Raw genomic sequence first — 17,836 nt, 5'->3', positions numbered from 1 at the left:
AAATTGGCTCTGCTTTGAATAGTGGGGGTTGGCCCTGATGAACCCCAGCGGTCCTGACCTGGATTGCGCTGTGATTCGGTTTCCCCGATAGAAAGAATAGACGCACCATCCCAAACTGCTTTAATAAACAAACAAGCCCCTTAGTTTAAAAAAAAGCAACAAAACACATTTCCAAATTCTCCCGTATGTGCCCCAAGAGAGGCAAATAGGGAGCTCTTTAAATGAAAGGGGATTTTTTTGCACCCTAGAACGGTGTTACCATTTAAAGACTGGGATCCAGCTCTAGAAAGGATTTCAGGGATTCATTTGTTTTTGTTACGCTACTAGTGGTAATAAGAAATCTGCAGACTGAGCTGGGCTGCCAGTCAGTATCCCTGTGTCCTGCAGTGGAGATGAATAAATCTGATTACTGGCCTGCTGTAATGCTTGATGGCAGTTAAGCAGAAAAGATTGAATTTGGCCGTGTAGTGTATTCGACTGTTCTAGCTAACCTAAATACAAGCTGTAACTATTTGAGAAAGACACAATTTTCATTAGGTGCTCAAGCAGCTGTGTGACTTATCAAATGCAAGAAGAGTTAGGTATAACGAAGATGCTATTTTTGTGTAATTACAGATCATACTACAACTGAATGTTAACAAATTATTATTTTTGCTTGCTATTCCTTCCCCTCCTCCCCCTGAGGAATTGAAGCTCTCTGTAGTGTAATACCAAGGAGAATTTGGGAATAAGATGGACCTTTCTGAACTGCAGCAAAGTGATATTTTTTTGTCTTTAGAAAGCAAAATAAATATATTTTACGTGCATTTTTACCAGGATAGTGCAATTGGCATATGACTTCGACCTGCTATCAATATTTTAATTTTTATTGTGTTGCAAGTCATATATGTGTAAACTGGATACAACCAATAGTGGTGTTCTCTCAGTCTGCTACTTTTATGGGGTCTAACCCCTACGCTGACGCTCGAGCCGGGGGGCCAGGCTGCGAGTGGCTTTGATTCTTATGCCTTTTTTTTGTTAATACGTATCTAAAAGCGGTAGGTAATCTGTTTTGAAAGGCTATGGCTATTACTGTACGTAACTTTTCTGCTTTGCGAGCGATACCGCAGAGCAGCCAGGTACGCGTTGGGGACGGCGAAGTGAATGAGGTGACTGGGCTTGTGCAAACAGCTTCGCTTGCCAGACAACCCAAGGCCTCCGTTTTGTCCATAAATGTCGATGCAGGGATTAAGTGTGGGAGGCCTTATCTGTGCAGAGCTGAATTCTCTCGGGCGAGCGGTCGGACCGTATCGCTACAGTAACGCAGCTGGCTTATGGTACGTGTTTACTGTATAAGCAGTTTAGCTCCATTAAAAGGATTGGGGTTGATCCGAGGAGAGCAGCAGCTCTGTCGTTATTTGGTGCCGTATAACTTACCCGAAGTTTGGCCCAGTTGTTCTCCACCGGCGTCTGCAAAGATGGTGAAAGGGGTGAGTTTGTTTTAAGCAGCAAAGCGGGCGGTGCGCTCACGTTCATCGTGGGAGCGACTTCGGTTCTGCTTGTTCGATGCTTGCCTAAATTCAGTAGCGCCATGTATGTGTGTGTATATATATATATATTATATATATATATACACACACATACACACACACACACACACACACACACACACACACTTACATTTATGTGGTGGTTATCATATAATTCAAGCGATCTGTGTAGTGCAAGTTGTTAATGGTTTGCCACGTTCCTCTCAAGTGCCAGACAGTATTTTTAACAGGCTGGAAAATTGTGTGCTGGGAATCATAAGAAAAGTCGGTTCGGTAGCGGCTCCTGCCAGTTGTGTAAAGTACCTGTATGTAAAATGTCTCGGGAAGCATATGGCTTTTTAGTTCTTTATACCTGCAATAGCTGTGGGGTTTTTGTCGGCGGAGGTGTTCTGGGTGTTTTAAAGTTTTGTTTAAAAAGGTATTTTAGATGTTTTAAAACGAGCCACAGTCTGTTTTTAAGCCAATCTTAAAGCCAAAATTAGTGCGAAGGCTAACTGCTTATCACATGGAGTGTTTTTGCTGGGGTTGTGTGGGGTCTTGATTTTGATAAAATTCACACGTTTCAAAGGCTCAGAGTGCTGAATGCAGGGGAAATTAGGGCAGATACTTGGGGGTGCAAACTACTTGATGAACTGCTATTAATTACCCCAGTGACGGTATAATCCAATTCAAACTCATGCATATGAGCATGCACACAGGTACTTGCAAATGAGAAAACAGTATCTTGGACATTGGTGCAAAACTGGAGAGAATACAGAAAGCTACAATGTAAGTTCGAGGTATGGGGAAATTATTCCATAGTCTTAAAGATGAAAATTTCTGGGTGTTGAGTTTATCAGAGAGGGCGGGAGCCGACTTCACGGCGGCGTACAAATATTTTGATGGTTTGGAAGTACCAGGTGCCAGGAGACTGCTTAATCTCGCCCAGGAATATATAACATATAGCAGAGAACACAAGCTGAAATGAGAATTTCAAATTACGAAGAAGGCGCAGTGTTTTAGCTCCAGTGATTATTCATCCTGTTAAGTGAAGGGAGGTGATTTTTTGGTGGTAGACGGGGCAGATAGTTTTAGTCAAAGCATAACTGAATGAAATTATGTGGCTTCTACACTGCAGGAAATTGGGCTAGAATACCTAATGGGCCTTCCTGGATTTTAAAATTAATCATATTTTAAAAAGCGAATTTCTCAAATAGGAAAGCAGCTATGTGTGCGTGCGTGCATATATACATTGTCACCCAGTTCTCTATGAGAAAAAAGCTCTTGCAAAAAATGGTTAGGATAACCTTAATGTGTTAGCTACGCTGGCTGGCTTCCCGCTGAAGACTATTATACCCTCTGTTTTTGAGAGGTCTGAAAATTGCCTTTCAGAAAACAAATGTTTGTTTCTGTTAGCTTTGTAGACCTACATAGATAAGGGAAAATAAGGTAGAGTGTTTTCTGATATTTCTATTGTGATGTGCAATGCACTTGAGTTATTACGTGTTCTTTCTTTTAAAGAAGCTGGCTCTATGAAAGCCTGAAAAAAACCCTAGATAATCAGATGAATTTGTACCTGCCCATTAAAATGAAATACTTTGACATGATTTTGCCATTATGTATTCAGCTTGCGCTTTCCTCCCTTTGACTTCTGCTCCCTATTTGCAACAAAGCTTTCAAGTTTATTATTGCTGTATCAAATCTCCTTTCATCCCTATGACTAAGCTAGGCACAAATGTGCATCAGTCTATCTCAAGGTATTTTAAATTTTTCTCTTGACCTTGCTGTGGTGGTTGGCGGTTTGCAGGGCTCTGTGCTAATGGGCAATAATACCCGAATGTGAGGGGCAGGCTGGAGTCTCTTCAGTCACCTGGTGTTATCTTCCTCTGCGTTCAACAGTGCCAGCATCTACGGTGGATTTTTTTGGAGCGTGAGAAATAAATTGGGACAGTCGCTTCTTTTTTTTTCACTTGTAATCTAATATGAATTTGGGAAATGAGGTACAAAACTGAAAAACGGGCTGTTCTCTCATCTCATCGAGGACAGCTTTTTGCTCGTTCCTAGTCTGAGCATTCATGTACTGCTTGCTCCTTTATATTTTCTGAGGAGTCAAAACTTATTAAAAGTATATTATTAAATGTTCTATTATCTGAAATCTGCAGATTAGTTTGATCATGTAATATTTCCTGTTAGCAAACAAGTCACGGTGTCAGGAATTCTTCAGAATTTTGCCTTTGGGTCTCTTTAAAACATTTATTAAAGACCAAGAGCTGTTGAAAACAGATTGTGGATCAGTTGAATTCTGATTATAATTTCACCTGTTTGTGTACTGTGTGGTGCGACTTTCTGCGTTTCATGACTTTTATACGCTTAGTCTTTCTAGCTTTATAATAGCTGCCTGCTCGAGGAAGCTGAAGTGAGAACTTAGTCATTACTTCATCAGCGGAACAGATGTTTCCCTGCAAACTTCCATTAATACACTTCAAAGTTGGTCTATGTAAGTAGAATAATTTTAGCACTAACAGGTTCTTCCAAAATCTTCTCTATAGCAGTAATTTTTAAGTGTAATTATTTAACATAATGTAATGCTATGCAAAACTTGGCCTCATTAAATTAAACGCTCGACAGTCTCGGTATTCAATTGCCGAGCAAAACAAAGATAAGTATAAACAATTTTTTTTAGCAGGTGATTTACACCTCCTTCAGGTGGTAGGACAGCGCGAGGGACTAACGAAGAGAGTTGAAATGAATGCAAGGTGACGGCTAGGCCTGGTCACAGGCGCGATCCCAAACAGTTTTAACAACATAAACCAACACAACTACTGGGAAAACTTTTCTGTGTGGGTTTTCTTGATTTAGTTCAAACCCTCATCTATTGGTCTGGGTTATGTTGATACAAAATAATCTGCTTTTATAGCAGTTAAATTAAGCTGTACTGACAAGCACTTCTATACAAGGGGAGTATTTGCAGAAGGTGGTCAGCGAAATTATTCTGGAGGAAGAAATGCACCCTGTAACCAAAATAGTCACACTGAAAGGAAAGTTGGACAGCCCTAGGATAAAAAAAWAATAATAATAATAATTAAGGGAAATATTAGCTGAAGAAGCAGCACAGTGTCAGATGTTGTCCACGAAGGTTGGTCTCCATCCCAGGTATGGGAAAACTACAGTCAAATAGTTGTCCACTTTGGGATTTAGATCCCACTTTTAGGGTAAAAAGCAGGTTTCTGTGGCCGGTCTCAGTCGTGTTCTGCAGCTCGCAAGCCCCATTTCAGCTGTGCCGGGTTGGTGGTAGGTGTGCGCCCCGGCTGCGCCGTGGCTCWGCTCAGTCCGTGGTCTGAGGGCTTTTCTCACCAGTCCTTTCAWGCGTGTAAACGTATGGAGAGAACTTAAAGGCAAAAATGGAAATTCCTGCCGAAGTTCTCCAAGATGCATGATTCCTGTGAGCCCTCCTTTCCTTTTCAATCCCGGCTGTAACGGTGAGGCTGGGTGTGAAGGATGGGAGAAAGCAATTCTTCAGCAGACAGGCACACGGGAGGTTTTCCAGCACGGATGCGCCTCTGCTTATGGGTCAGTGCTCATCCCTTGGTGATGGGAATATAAAGTACCAGCTATAACTACCTTTACTGTGCAAAACCAGTTATCTGTCCCGACTGAGGCCCGCAGAGGAACTTCTGTGCTTTGCAGAAGTGGTGTCGAATGAACCTCCAAGGATCTGCCTTAAACCTAGACGTCTGGACGCGATTCGGTATGTTGTAACTTTGCCTGAAGGACTCTTGCACATTCCAAGTCTCCAAGATGCGTAGTGCTGCTGTCCTGCTGGTTGTCCAGACCTTTCTGCCTTTGGTGTGTGGCAGGTTACTGGGGTGGCGGGAGCCGTTGGCTGGCTTGTTTTCCTACAGGGAAAGAGGAGGGAGTTTGTCTGAAAAAGAAACAAATGCAGCGAAACATCTCCAGACCGACGGTTCTGAATCGTCCTTCATCTAACGTGAAGGGTCAACCCGTGGTTTGGAAACTTGATGTTTCTTTGCCGTGTTGCATATATTCCTATATACGGGTTTGTTCGTGAGCCGTTAGCCCTGCTGCCTGACAGCGTGGYGCTCGAGCCCTGGGATTTCTTGCTGCCACTGTCTTTTCCTTGCAAAGTTTCCTGACATTTTAAGGTTTCACCTAACCACTGCCAGGCTTTCTGCTTCTGAGTCTTGTGCCATCTGCTGTCATCAGATGCTTGCATCTGTAGTGGTAAGATAAGCACAGGCAGAAGATGTGAAAACAAAGCATCAGGCTGTTTTTACTTTTTTTTTTTTTAACCAATTTTTAAGGTGAAAAATTGAGGGTTTTTAACATAGTGCAATTATTTTTTGTTTCCCATCATTTAAAAACAAGCTGCATTGAAACTATTTTTCAAATGAAACTCTCATTAATTGTTTCTGATTACATTATCTGTCTCTGTAAGAATCTTTATTTGTAGGTTTGTATCTTATCTGGAAATAATAAGAGTATTTGTGTTGCTGTACATATTAATAGCATTATATGATTAGAGTAAAACTCTGCTTTCTTTAGATGCCAGATCAGTTGCACTGATCTGTGCTCTTTTGACTTGCATTTGGATAAAATTTGAAGAAGCAGCACCCTGGTTAAACCACTGGTACTCGTGACATTAAACACCTTAAACTAGATGCTTCTTCACCATGTGCCCTTTTAATGGATAGCTTACGTAGCAGAAATTTGCTGTCATATTGATACGCGAGAAGTTTTTCTAAAATTRTTTACTCAACTCTAGCAGCTTTTTGGCCTTCCTGCAAATCCATCCTTCTCTTTCAAAAGCGATGAAGGAGAAGGGAACGCATCCTTACCTTCTAGGATGCGAGTAATCCACAGCATCGTTTTAAGTGGCAGAAAATGTTTCTAAGCTGTCTTGCGTAATGTGCTAGCACTAGAGTGATTCTATCTCCTGGTTGATAAATCAAACAATTTTACTGCAAAGGGCTTCTGTAATTGTCTTAATTAGGAAGATTTATGTACGGTCTCTGTAAAGCAGTTTATGATATTGCATACRATGCAACAGCAGCGCGTTTAGTCCGGTTGTGCAGTGACAAACTGCAATGGCATCCTCCGGCAGGGGTAAACGTGTTGCTGGACAAGCAGAGGGGATGTAYTGACACTTTGCTTTTCCTCCTTTTCCTTTTCGGACCCGTTTGCCTTCTCAGAGCTAAATTCGGCATTGTACAAAGCAAACAACAAGCCATATGTAATGGCCCACTGGTTGCTCTGTAACTTCAGAAAGCACAATATTGTAACTGCGTTTTTAACTTTGCTTATACTGTGCTTCGCAAGGGAAGTTGCATCATTTTCTTTTCGTTAATACTGTGCATGTCTAGCTAGTTTGGCTTTTGATGTTAAAGTATGAATTCAAGACAAATGTGCCGGCTAAAATTAGTGTAGGAATGTATAGAAATAGCTCAACAGGAAAACTGGTAGGGACGTAATACTATGTATGCATATGTTGCTTTCCCTTTGGCATTTTATCTTTCAGATAGAATTTCTTGCATAGTTAATAATTATTTAAAGTCCTGTCTTGCTTTGTTTTTAAAGGCATATATTAACTGCTGCTGTTTGAGTGGCATCTAGAAAATAATTATTTAAAATAATTCCTCATTCCATCTAAATAGAATGGTTGACCTTTTTTTATATTTACTGCATAATTGCTTTAAGTAGGTGACTGTGAGTTAAGTTCAAAGGCCATTGAAAAAATCTCATAAATTATAACCACATAAATCTGTGAAGATTTTTCTGTTATGGTTCAGAACCTCAGGAGCCAGAAGAGAGGTGATTCTACAGCTCGTATGGGTCACRTTATTGCTAGTTCAGTGTTTAAGCTTAACTTTTAAAATTACGATATTCAGATTTTAGGACATCACAGACTGGAAGAAGGCTTATGGTTGCTTGTGGTGGAAATTAATCAAAAGCTGTAACATGTTTCTAGAAAGCACATTGGTAGTGCATTCAGTGGAAATAATTCAGCTGCAGTATARGAGGGCAGAATGCAACAACAGCCGATGGTGGAAACAAATATCCAGTGTTACATCTGTTTTAGAAAATAATGAAATGCTGAGGAATGTAAGGGTTTTAGATGGGCTTTTGGTTTTCTTTTCTCTTTTATTCTTCCTTAGTTATCTTACTGTAATTTTGCTAGCACGCTCAGCTTGAGACGCAAGTTTGATGACTTTCTTCAAAACTAAAAGACACACCACTGCTTGGAGGACGATACTGTTTTTATACCAGCGTGCCCAAGTACRTTCAATGGTGACAATGCGGTTGTCACTGTCACACGCGCCCTTGAAGCTGGAAGCCCGTCGTTTCAAACTACGTAGTAACGGTGACAAACTGGAGCAGAARAGTGCTGGTATGCTCTGCCAAAAATCAATCTCCCGTTGTAAGGTGTCGCTGAATCAGTGCAGCCGACCAAGGGAGTTGAATTAAGCAYGTGTAGGTAGACGAAGCTTTGGGGTCGGCAGGTGACAGCGGGGACTTGCAGCCGGAGCAGCACCGGGATGAAGCATTGACGAGAGCCGGAGCAGCAGAAGCTCCTGCTGCTCGTCCTTCCATTCYGTTGCTTTTCAGCATTGCGGGCGGCTTGCAGAGCGCTGGCAGCCCTGCCTGTCATCGGAGCAACCTCATCTTTTGAATCTGGATTTTGYGCTTCAGTCACTTGTACCAATTTCTCAGCTGTTTTTAGGACAGAAGACCACAGCTACGTCCTTCTAAAATGCTGATGGAGCTCTTAAATAGAGGAGCGCGCACAAACCTGAAGATGCAATTTGCCCTCGTGCTAAAACTAGGTAACTCTTGTTCTAGCAGATGGAGAGAGACATGTCGTGTGTATTGTTAATTGTTTTTAGTTAATTACRTTTTGACATATTTAGCCAGTTGGAATAATCAGTCTCTCTGTCATGCCTTTTCTTTGAAGCTCAAAATGCTTGTGGTTGCTAAAGGCCCCAGACAGCCTTATTAAAGCATACAAGTATTTTATAATTTGCAGCTGGAGAGCGAAAGCATGTTGAGTCCATGATGACAAGGAGGGAATTCAGAAGTCGGTCGTCGCTAATCCTCCTTTTTCTCTCTCTTGCCCYGTTTCCTCCTCGCTAACACGCATGCGCGCCCGTACCGAGTACTGGAAGGTCTCGCAAGCAGAACGAAGGATCTGCCCGGCTCATAGCGAGGTTTAGAGAACTGAATGACTGCACGGTCTGTAGAGCTGATCTTYGATTGCCTTGCAAAAGACGCGCGTTATTTTTCTCATAAGTTCCCTCTTTTTTTTTTTCCTGCTACATTTATAGGCATTGCATCTATTCCAGTTGGAAAGTGTAACAATTTAGAAACCGTTCTGTATGTATATGCTAACACCACAATTAATTCTATGCTAATTAMGTTTGAGATCAGGAGCTCCTTATCTCAAGATGTAGCAGGCTGYATCTTTCAAATGGCTAGAGTGATATTTTGTTCTTAAAAAATAAAAATAAAAAAAAATTGGGCTTTAATGTCAATGAAAACACATTTGTTTTCATATCTTTCTTTCCATTTAACTTTTGGCCTGGATTATGCTTCCTAGGACCTCCTGGGACACTGAATAAGGCCACCTGAAGCCGTGTTTCCCCAGGGGAAGCTCCACTGTGGGTTGTGTTGGAGGCACGGAGGGTCACAACAAGTCGGAAAAACCCTCCACGCGTGGCGGAGCATCTGGGGGGGACTATGGCCACCGAAGCCACATCACCTCCCCAGAAAGGGACGTGCTTTATCCATCTCCAAGGAGTTAGCAACGGCAGCAAATGTGAAATCCCGCTCTGGAGTGGGGAAAGAAGGGACAAGAGCTGCTCTGCTCTTCCAGGTGAAGCCCGTTTTGGACATCTATTACAAATTAGGGGATCAAGCTGCCTGCCGAGTTGCTATTAGCACCAGCAGGGAATGAGGCACCAGCTTGAACGTGTTGCCTGAAACGGAGTTGCTTTTCATACCAGCTCTCTAGTACGTGGTGTCTGTGCCGCAGATGTTGGAAGCTTAAATTCCCAAGGGTTTTCCTCAGCTCTGAGCTGCATTTTTGTTGTATGATATAATGCTGATTCGCTAAAGAAAAACCTGTCATTTGTGAAAGAGAAATGCTTGGGAAAGACCCTTTGGGCTTTTAGAAATTGCTCAGGTGGGGTTTTTTTTTGTTTGTTTTGAAGAAAGAAAAATTCAGGGTAAAGAAGGTCCAGGTTGACAGCCTGCGGAGGCAACGTACCTCACTCACCCGCTTACCTCATTTATCTTCTGAGCGTCACRGTAGGTTAACAAAAGATCTTCACCTACCAGTCAGAACAAAAATGAGAGTTGGAAATACGATGCAAAATGATCCATAGTAATGTTTTGCTGGATGGTTCATTTGGATTCTGCTGGAAATGAATTATCATGATCATATTCTCTGCCCTCGATAGTATGGCAGGTATTTTAATCTTCTGAAATAAATACCTGATCGTTCACTGTGCTTTCTATGTCAAGCTTTTAAGCATAAGATGCTCATTTTAAATCCCTTAAAAACAATTAACGAAATACTATTACTATTTTAGAATTGGCGAGCRAGTACTTGAGAAAAACTTTCTTTCTTTTGTCAAATCAATACTGTGTCCAATATCTGACTTTACCTAGGTCTTGTAAAAGAAAGAGTGTTTGACTGCTACATCAGTCAAATTATTTCTTATTTTGATAGCTTGATCAGCTTGCTTCAAACCATCAGGAGGGGTTATTCACCCTTTGCAGAGCAAGTSGATAAAATCCCATCTCCTTTCCCTAGCACATTTGTGCTTCCATACGATGTCTCCTGGAGGAGTTGGGTGCTTCTGATTTGTCTTCTCCATGAAAGCTGCAAGTGGTGATCTTTCATCTGCTTATATTGGATGATCCTGCATTGCCCCCATAGGAGCTTGAAACATAATTTCTGAAAAATAATTGCAAGTTGGTGCACTTAGATTGCTGCAAATTAGTACGTTTCTGTTTTAGTGACAGTAAACATTATGTTCAGCTGATTACTTGCTACACTGCCCCATTAACTTTTATGTAGTTTTCCAAGAAGACCAACTTTATGTTTATTTAAATGATTAAAACAGGGCCCTCAGCAAGGCTACCTCTCTCCTTTGTCATAACCATAGATAAAGATTGCTCATCAAAATAGTTTGAGACAAATACTGAAGACTTGAACAATAAMTGTTCACTGTATTTTATCTGAGTAATTCTGTTAACTGAGATTTTTTACTTAGTAGAAATTTAGAAGCATGGATGGGATTTAAGAACTCAAGTTTCACTGAAAATCGGTGGCAATTAGGGAGTCGAAACAAGTGCAGTGCTTTTGAAAATTTGCCTCACTAAGCTGATCTCATGCTGAGTTTGAGTCCTGTCCTTTCTTGGTGCCCTGAACAGCCTCTTCTTAAGGAGGAGAATTAGTGTCTCCGTGGTCCATTTAAGGGTGTCTACATGAGAGAAAGTAAGTCGCGGTGAATTTTAGGAATCTCTTCTATAAAAGATCATCTCTCTTTCAAACTCTCTCCTTTTTTTAAAGCCTATGGATTAAAAAATAAAAACCACTGAAATCCTCAACATGAAAACATACTCTTACAATTTTTTTTTTAATAAACTTAGGAAGCAAGCACAAGGAGCACAAGTACAACGCTGGATGAGGCTTATAATTTTCAAAGTTGAGCAAAGAATCTTGCGACTACAAACTGAGCAGAGGTGCTCGCTTCTCTTTTCTTTTCACCGTGGCTACGCAGAGCATCCGTATGTGTGGTTTTACGCTTTCTTACGGCCATTTGGACAAATTAGGGAACGATGTTGTGACTACAGAGGGCTTGCTGTTCGTTAGATTGCTCCTTAATGAGCTCTGATACAGCGCAGGTATTGAAGTTAGCTGGGCTTTGTTTATTGACTTAGCTAATGTACTTATTAATGGCATTTTAAAGTGCATGATGTTAGAAGAAGTACACATCTTTTATAATTACGGAGAATTTTCTGTAATGTAATTTTGTAAGCTTGAATGGAATAAACTAGCCGCGGCGTTTGCTCATATTCTGGTCTTTAGGAGTGTTAATAAAGTTCATTAATTTGGTATTGTTTTTGAACTCCATCTTGCCCCGCTGGAGCTGTGACTCCAGAAATAATTTGTGTCTAATGTTGCATATTTTATGGTACTCAAGGTTATTCTCGACCCCCGGAGGACTCGATGCATACCCTGTTTCAACACTGATTCCTCACTTGCATACTGCTCAAATGTCCTGTGGGACTATATTTAAAATATAATAAAGTAAAAATACTTATCTGTATTAAAAGTATATTAATTTTCCACTTTAGATGAAACATTTTGAAACACAAGGTCTGCTATTTCCAGTATGAGCATTTTGTTTGCAAAAAAAAGTTGGGAACAAAGTCTTTTGGTGGTGAATGTATTAGTAATTACCAAATTTAATCATAAATTTATGAAAACATTTCCMTGATTTAATTTTCCCCTTGTTTTGCATAATTGTTTCTTGGATGAGGGTACTGATACGGTTGAGGGGTGCTTTTTCCCTTTCTGGCATTTTGAAATTTCATTCCTCGCCTTAGCTCTGAAGAACTGTTTGCCGCCGGTGTGTGCTCGGATAGGGACCCGTTAATGTAACGCGTGCAAAAGAGATGAATATTCACCAGCTTGCAGAAACCGGTATGTTTAACCTCAGTGGCGCGGGAGTAATTCTGCGCAGCAACAGCAGAGTTTGTATTTCCTTTATGAGTTGCRTAAATGATCAGAGATGCTCGTACGGGGTTCAGTGTTGGAAAGAGTAAAGGTTGGCGCTCTTTGAATTGCTGTGGCCTTTAATAACAGAGTTGCATTGCACTAAAAATCCTGTCCGTCTGTCCCCCCCAACACCCCCCCCCCCATGGAGGCATGTGGTTGTGCCAGGTACTTTTTCATTTTGTTGGTTAGTTAATAGAGATCTTATAAAGTTTTATATTTGTTTTCTGAAGTAGAGGCTGCCCTTGCAAACTAAATAACAAGGGAGGGATTTGGGCTGAAATATTCCTCTTCCGAGTAACGTATTCCGTCCGCCCTTCCCTGCTGCTCCGTTTGCATACGGTTTTTTTACCTCTTTGCAGGCATAAATCACCTCCGGGAGAATAACAGGCAGTTGCATTTAGAACATGTCATTACTTAGGCTGGCTCGAATCCACGGGGATCGCTGAGAAAAAGATTTGCAACTAGCTCTCCTACGCTGGGCTGAGCCCACCGCCGGCTCCCCAGGGCAGCCGAGACGGCAGCCGGGAAGCGAGCAGGCGCGCGGCGGCGGCAGCGATGCCCGCGGGTCCCGGCACCGCTCCGGCGTGCTCGGATCCCCGCCGACCTTTGGATTTTTTTTTTTTTTTTTTTTTTTGCCTGCGTCTGTGCTTTAACATCCCGATGGCCGGCGTGAGCCACCTCGCCTGGTGCTGCACCGTGCACGGCAGGCGCCCTCCTCGCTGCGGGGGTGACGCGCTGGGCTGCAATCAAATCAGGTGCTAACTCCTGGACTGGCTTTGTGTGAGTGTTCTGCCTTTTCCACATGCAATTTTTATATGCTGCAGATATATATATATATAAAATATATATAAAATATATATAAAAATACATATTATATATATAAAAAGTATTGATTTAAAAGCTGTTATAACGGAGCACTCGCTGTCAACTGCTGCTAGAGCACTGGCATATCTAATGCAGTCGCTTCTTGCAGCAGATTTCCCGGCATGCGTGAAGAAGGCTGACCCACCCTTTTATTTTCCTGCGTTAAAAACTGCTTTGTCAGAGAAAAAAAAAAACCCACAAGAGAAAGAATCGAAGAGATGTTCAGTCCCTTCAAAGCACCCCGCAGCCACGCGCGTTGGAGAGGATTTGCTGTGTCACTGGTTTTACTGGGAGAAGCGGTAGAATTTGGGGTGGGGGGAGCGGGCGAGGATGAAGGGGGCGCAGGCGCTTCTCAGACCYGTTCTGAACACGAGACTGCTGCTCTGAAGCCGCTGCTCAACACGGCGGTGGTGATTGCTTAAGCTCTTTGTAATTAAGAGAAGGAATTAATAGTAATTAGTTGCTTGCTGTATGATGCTCGGAGGGGCCTCCCTGGAATTTTGACCCCGGCATTTGCCTGGGGTAGCTGGGGGGGTATTACCTGTCGAATGAGACGGCACGTTTTGGAAATTAAAATAACATAAATCTTGGTGGCTTTTCTTAGATTAAGTTACTTAAAAAGAAAAGATGTCAAAAGTTTTTCCTTCCTTTAAGTGCTAGATGGAAGATGATATTGATTGTTGTGTCCACGTTCTACTGTGTCATTCATGTTTCCCTTGGGACGTTAGCGAAAGCTYCCTGTTTTCGTGGAAGCATCTTCAGAAGCTCCTGAACCAGATTCATCCCAGTCTGTTCCGATCCTTATTTTCGATTAACGCAGCTAGTGTGTTTTCTAGCAATGATTTCTCCACCAGCAGACTTCGAGGAAGCCTTTGAGATGTTGGATCTAAGGCTTTGTGCCTATCCGTGGTCTTTCACCGTGTTTAAAATCTTCACAGTAACTAAGTYGTTTGCAGCTCTGGCAAGTGCTCATTTGGGCAAACTGTTGTCTGAGTAGCAGGTAGTTCCTCCCTGTCAATAATATTACTCAAACAGAACCAGATGCCTCAAATCCCCCATAAATACAATAGCTGTGGTGTTTGACTGAGAGTCCTGGTAYGCACCCGAAGACGAACACTACCAGCGCTGCGAACTTGAGCACTTGGAAAGTGTGAGAATTAATGTTCCCTTAGCAACAGTAATTTGTCCCCCCCCTTTTTTTCCCCATGTACATTAAGATAACTCTTTAATTATGTAATTGTATGGTATTGTTCCCTAGTAACCTTGCTGCTCCGCTGCAGGGAGTGGGATGTGCTCAAAATTTTGATTTGTAGCAAAGACGGAGCGATTAAACACTTCCATCGTTCAACTCTTAAGCAAGGGCTGATCCCTGCCTTCCTGCAAGCCTCTGCCCTGTACATCTGAAATCCTATAGGCACCAGCCTTTTCGCTACCTGACTTTGATTTGTTCCTATTTATGTGTATCGAAATTGGAGGCATTCTTCATTTCCCAGTTCCTGCCTGGGGGGGAGACGGTGCCCTGCCTGCAGCAGAGAGCAGCCCGCGGGGTGGGATGCTCCAGTGTTTGCTGCTGCTTTTCCTTGTATTACGCAGGGAAGGGCAGATGGGGGGGGTCAGCAGTCCCCAGGCTGGAGGGGAAAGGGCTTGGAAAACCAGCACCTGGCTGCCTTAGGCTGGTGCAGTGAACCTGTGGTTTTATTTACACCCATTAAGGATGCGCGCATATGCATGCATGCGCTTTTGTACGTGTGGGACGGGAAAGCTTTGCGCTGCTTATATTTGGTCTCCGAATATATTGAAAAGCCGTAGGGGGGCTTCGAGAACTCCCGCTGGATTACGTTGTTGCTTCACCCGCGCACCCATCTCTGCTGCAACCGCACCGAGGGCGGCGGCGGTGGCTGAGCGCGACTTGACGCGGGCGAAAGGCAGGACGTGCGCTGAGTCAGCAGGTTTCGCCCGCCCTTCCCTGCCCTCCGCGGCCAGCTCCGGGAGGTGATTTACTGCGGTCTTTCTCTCGCCCTTATTACGCCGTATAACTTGCAAATTACCCGAGACGTCTCGGCCGGGTTATAAGTTCTGCACAGCAGTTCCTGCCCTCGCGCGGCACCGTTTGCGAGCGAGTTGTTACCGTTCTGCCTCCTGCTGCTGAGGGTTAAAGCGCAGTACCTCAAGGTCTGGTTAATGTAACGTTGGCCCATCTTGGTCAATGCTTATTCTCATGCAGTAAGAGAGCATGTGTTTGTTTTTATTACAAGTATTATTTTTGTTATATCCAAGTGAATTCCGTATCCAGACCTTCCAAGTGATTTTAAGTAGATTAATTCCCGCTTATACACGAAGCATTTGAACAGGACCACCTCTGGTCACTTGGTCTTACCTCTTTTGAAGCTGCCGGCTTATATTTTGTTTGTGCACGAAGAGAATAACCGCTTCACTTCAATTGGGAAGCTGACTTCCCAGAGACCAGAATCTACCCATTTGGGGCCAAGCTATTTCTCTTAAAATAAAGAGCCTGCTTAGATATATTCGGTTGCAGTAAATGCAACTGGAATTTGGGTGCCTGGCAAGGTCCTGGGTAAAAGTGCTCTGTCTAAACAGCACCTTGCATTAACTCCTTACCAAAGGCAGGGTCAACCTTCCTGGTGTTAAATAGCGCTGCTCCTCTTGAATTAAAACCATGCTGAGGATACGTGGGCAATGTGTGCTTTGAAGCCTTGACTTCAGAAGTCTTCATCTTTCTTCCTCTGTTTGCTGTAGCTCAGTGGAGATTTTCAATAATTCAAGATATCGGAAAGGAATTGGATTGCACAGTGATAAAGTGGCATTATTAGAATAATATGATTTCTTATGCCACAGTCTGTGGCCTTTTTCCACTACTTTAAGCACTCTTTCTCTCAAATCCTGGTTGTGTCCCATCCTAAATGGCCTTTAGAAGCTGTGACCAGCCCAGGGCAATTATGCAAAAGGAAAGAAAAATTGAAGTGAGCATGGGTCCATACTTGATCTGTTCCTTCATCTCCAGGGTTCATACTACCCAGCAATGTTGACTTGTTGTGGTATCGTGTTTTAAGCCAAAATTAGGCCTTGAAGTCTTTTGTAAACTTTTTTTTTTTTTTAACTGACTTGCAAAACTCTTGCGTCTTTTTCAGACCTACATTAGAGTCTTTTAGCTCTTTGAGCTACATTAGAATAAAGGCATTTAAAAGTTAATTTGTAACATCTGTTTATGATAGTGAAACCGTATTATTAACATGATGAAGTATTAACTGTCTTTGCCGTTCAGAAGTATTTGACTAAAATATGTGGGACTTGTGCTATTTTCTAAATCTTACTGCAAAGAACTATGTAAAAAGTCCATGAACTCAAGGAAAACCTGCAAACCCATTTCAGGTCGCCAAACATTCCTTCTTTTTACCACCGCTTTTAGAGCAAAAACTGAATTAGATTTTTGAAGTCTTATTTCAGAGGGTTTCTAATATCCTATAAGCAAACAAGGCTGAATCTTGCTGCCTGTGCGGACCTCCATGGTTACTGTCCTGGCAGGAGCGGGCCACATGGTCCATCTCCACCAGACCTTCATCTAAGGCCATATAATGGAGGAGATGCCCCAAATGCTGTCTTGCAAACGACCCTGCATCTCTGTGGATCCAGCCTCCAGGCAGCTCCGTGCCGGCGGGGGAAGGCTGTCCCAGAGCAGCCTGTGCATTAGCCTGACCGTCCTGGCAAGGTGTGGAGTTAGCATCCCTCATGGTGACTGTCCAAAAAGCCAACTGAGTCACCTTTTGCTAATGATTATGTTGCTTTTGATAGGTACAGGGTTTTCCCCCCTGCTTTTAATACGGTGACCTTTTATTTCTGGCGCTGGTCTTCTGAAACTTTGGTTCCTCACAATTATCTCGCATTGTGTATTTATGTTTGGAGCTCAGATGCTTATTTGTTTTCCTCGGGACTTAGAGGTTGTCAATCTGGGCTCGTAGCCAGGGGGCCTTTAGTGATGGTGACTCCAGCCGTATGCGAAGCAGTGTTCAAGAACAGCATTGCGTGTTACAAAAATATGGAGATACTGGTCTCTCATCCTCCATTAGATTAAGACTATTTTATGCCRGCTGAACTGTAGGAAGGCTTGGCGTAAGCATCCCCAAGAGAGTAACTCCCAGCTAACGAAGGCTCCTTGGACCTGTCAAAGCTGCAGTCATATTTGCAAGGTCGCATCCTGCTTGCAACTAGAATAGAGAAATGAGTTGGGAAAACGTCACGGTCTGTGGTGTCCCTGACACCGGGCAGGTTGAAAGGCTTGTTGGAGCACGCGCCGTTGACGTGAGAGATGGACTCTGTAGGTCACGTTGACTTGCTTAGRAAGCTGCCCTTTATGTGCAGCTGTCGTATGATGGGGGAAAATGCAAAGGTGACCCAAGATTGCGTTGCTGGCACCCGCTCAAGAGGCCTCAGCGTTGCTTAGGTGAAACTGAGGCCTGAGGAAAAGGAGAAAAGAAACCTCTCCGTAGCCCATTTTCTGGTCTTGCTTTTCTTGGGCGATCAAGACTTGCGTTTCGGTCACCTTAGCAGTTCTACGGTTATGCTCCCATATACAACTTATCCTGCAAACCAGGCAGCAGATATAATTCACGTATAATGTGAGCTGACAAAGTCGAACTGATTT

At 42.9% G+C, this 17,836-nt stretch overlaps 1 protein-coding gene across 1 annotated transcript in view; it reads left to right on the top strand.

Annotated features, from left to right (window-relative positions):
- TANC2 (tetratricopeptide repeat, ankyrin repeat and coiled-coil containing 2) overlaps positions 1 to 17,836 on the top strand; it is a 204,442-nt gene that overhangs the window by 33,997 nt on the left and 152,609 nt on the right. The gene's annotated exons all lie outside the window — the stretch shown is intronic.

Source organism: Apteryx rowi, unplaced genomic scaffold, assembly GCF_003343035.1.
Source record: "Apteryx rowi isolate R43461 unplaced genomic scaffold, aptRow1 scaffold_154, whole genome shotgun sequence".
Taxonomy (NCBI): domain Eukaryota; kingdom Metazoa; phylum Chordata; class Aves; order Apterygiformes; family Apterygidae; genus Apteryx; species Apteryx rowi.
This window is presented reverse-complemented; position numbering and strand designations above follow the sequence as displayed.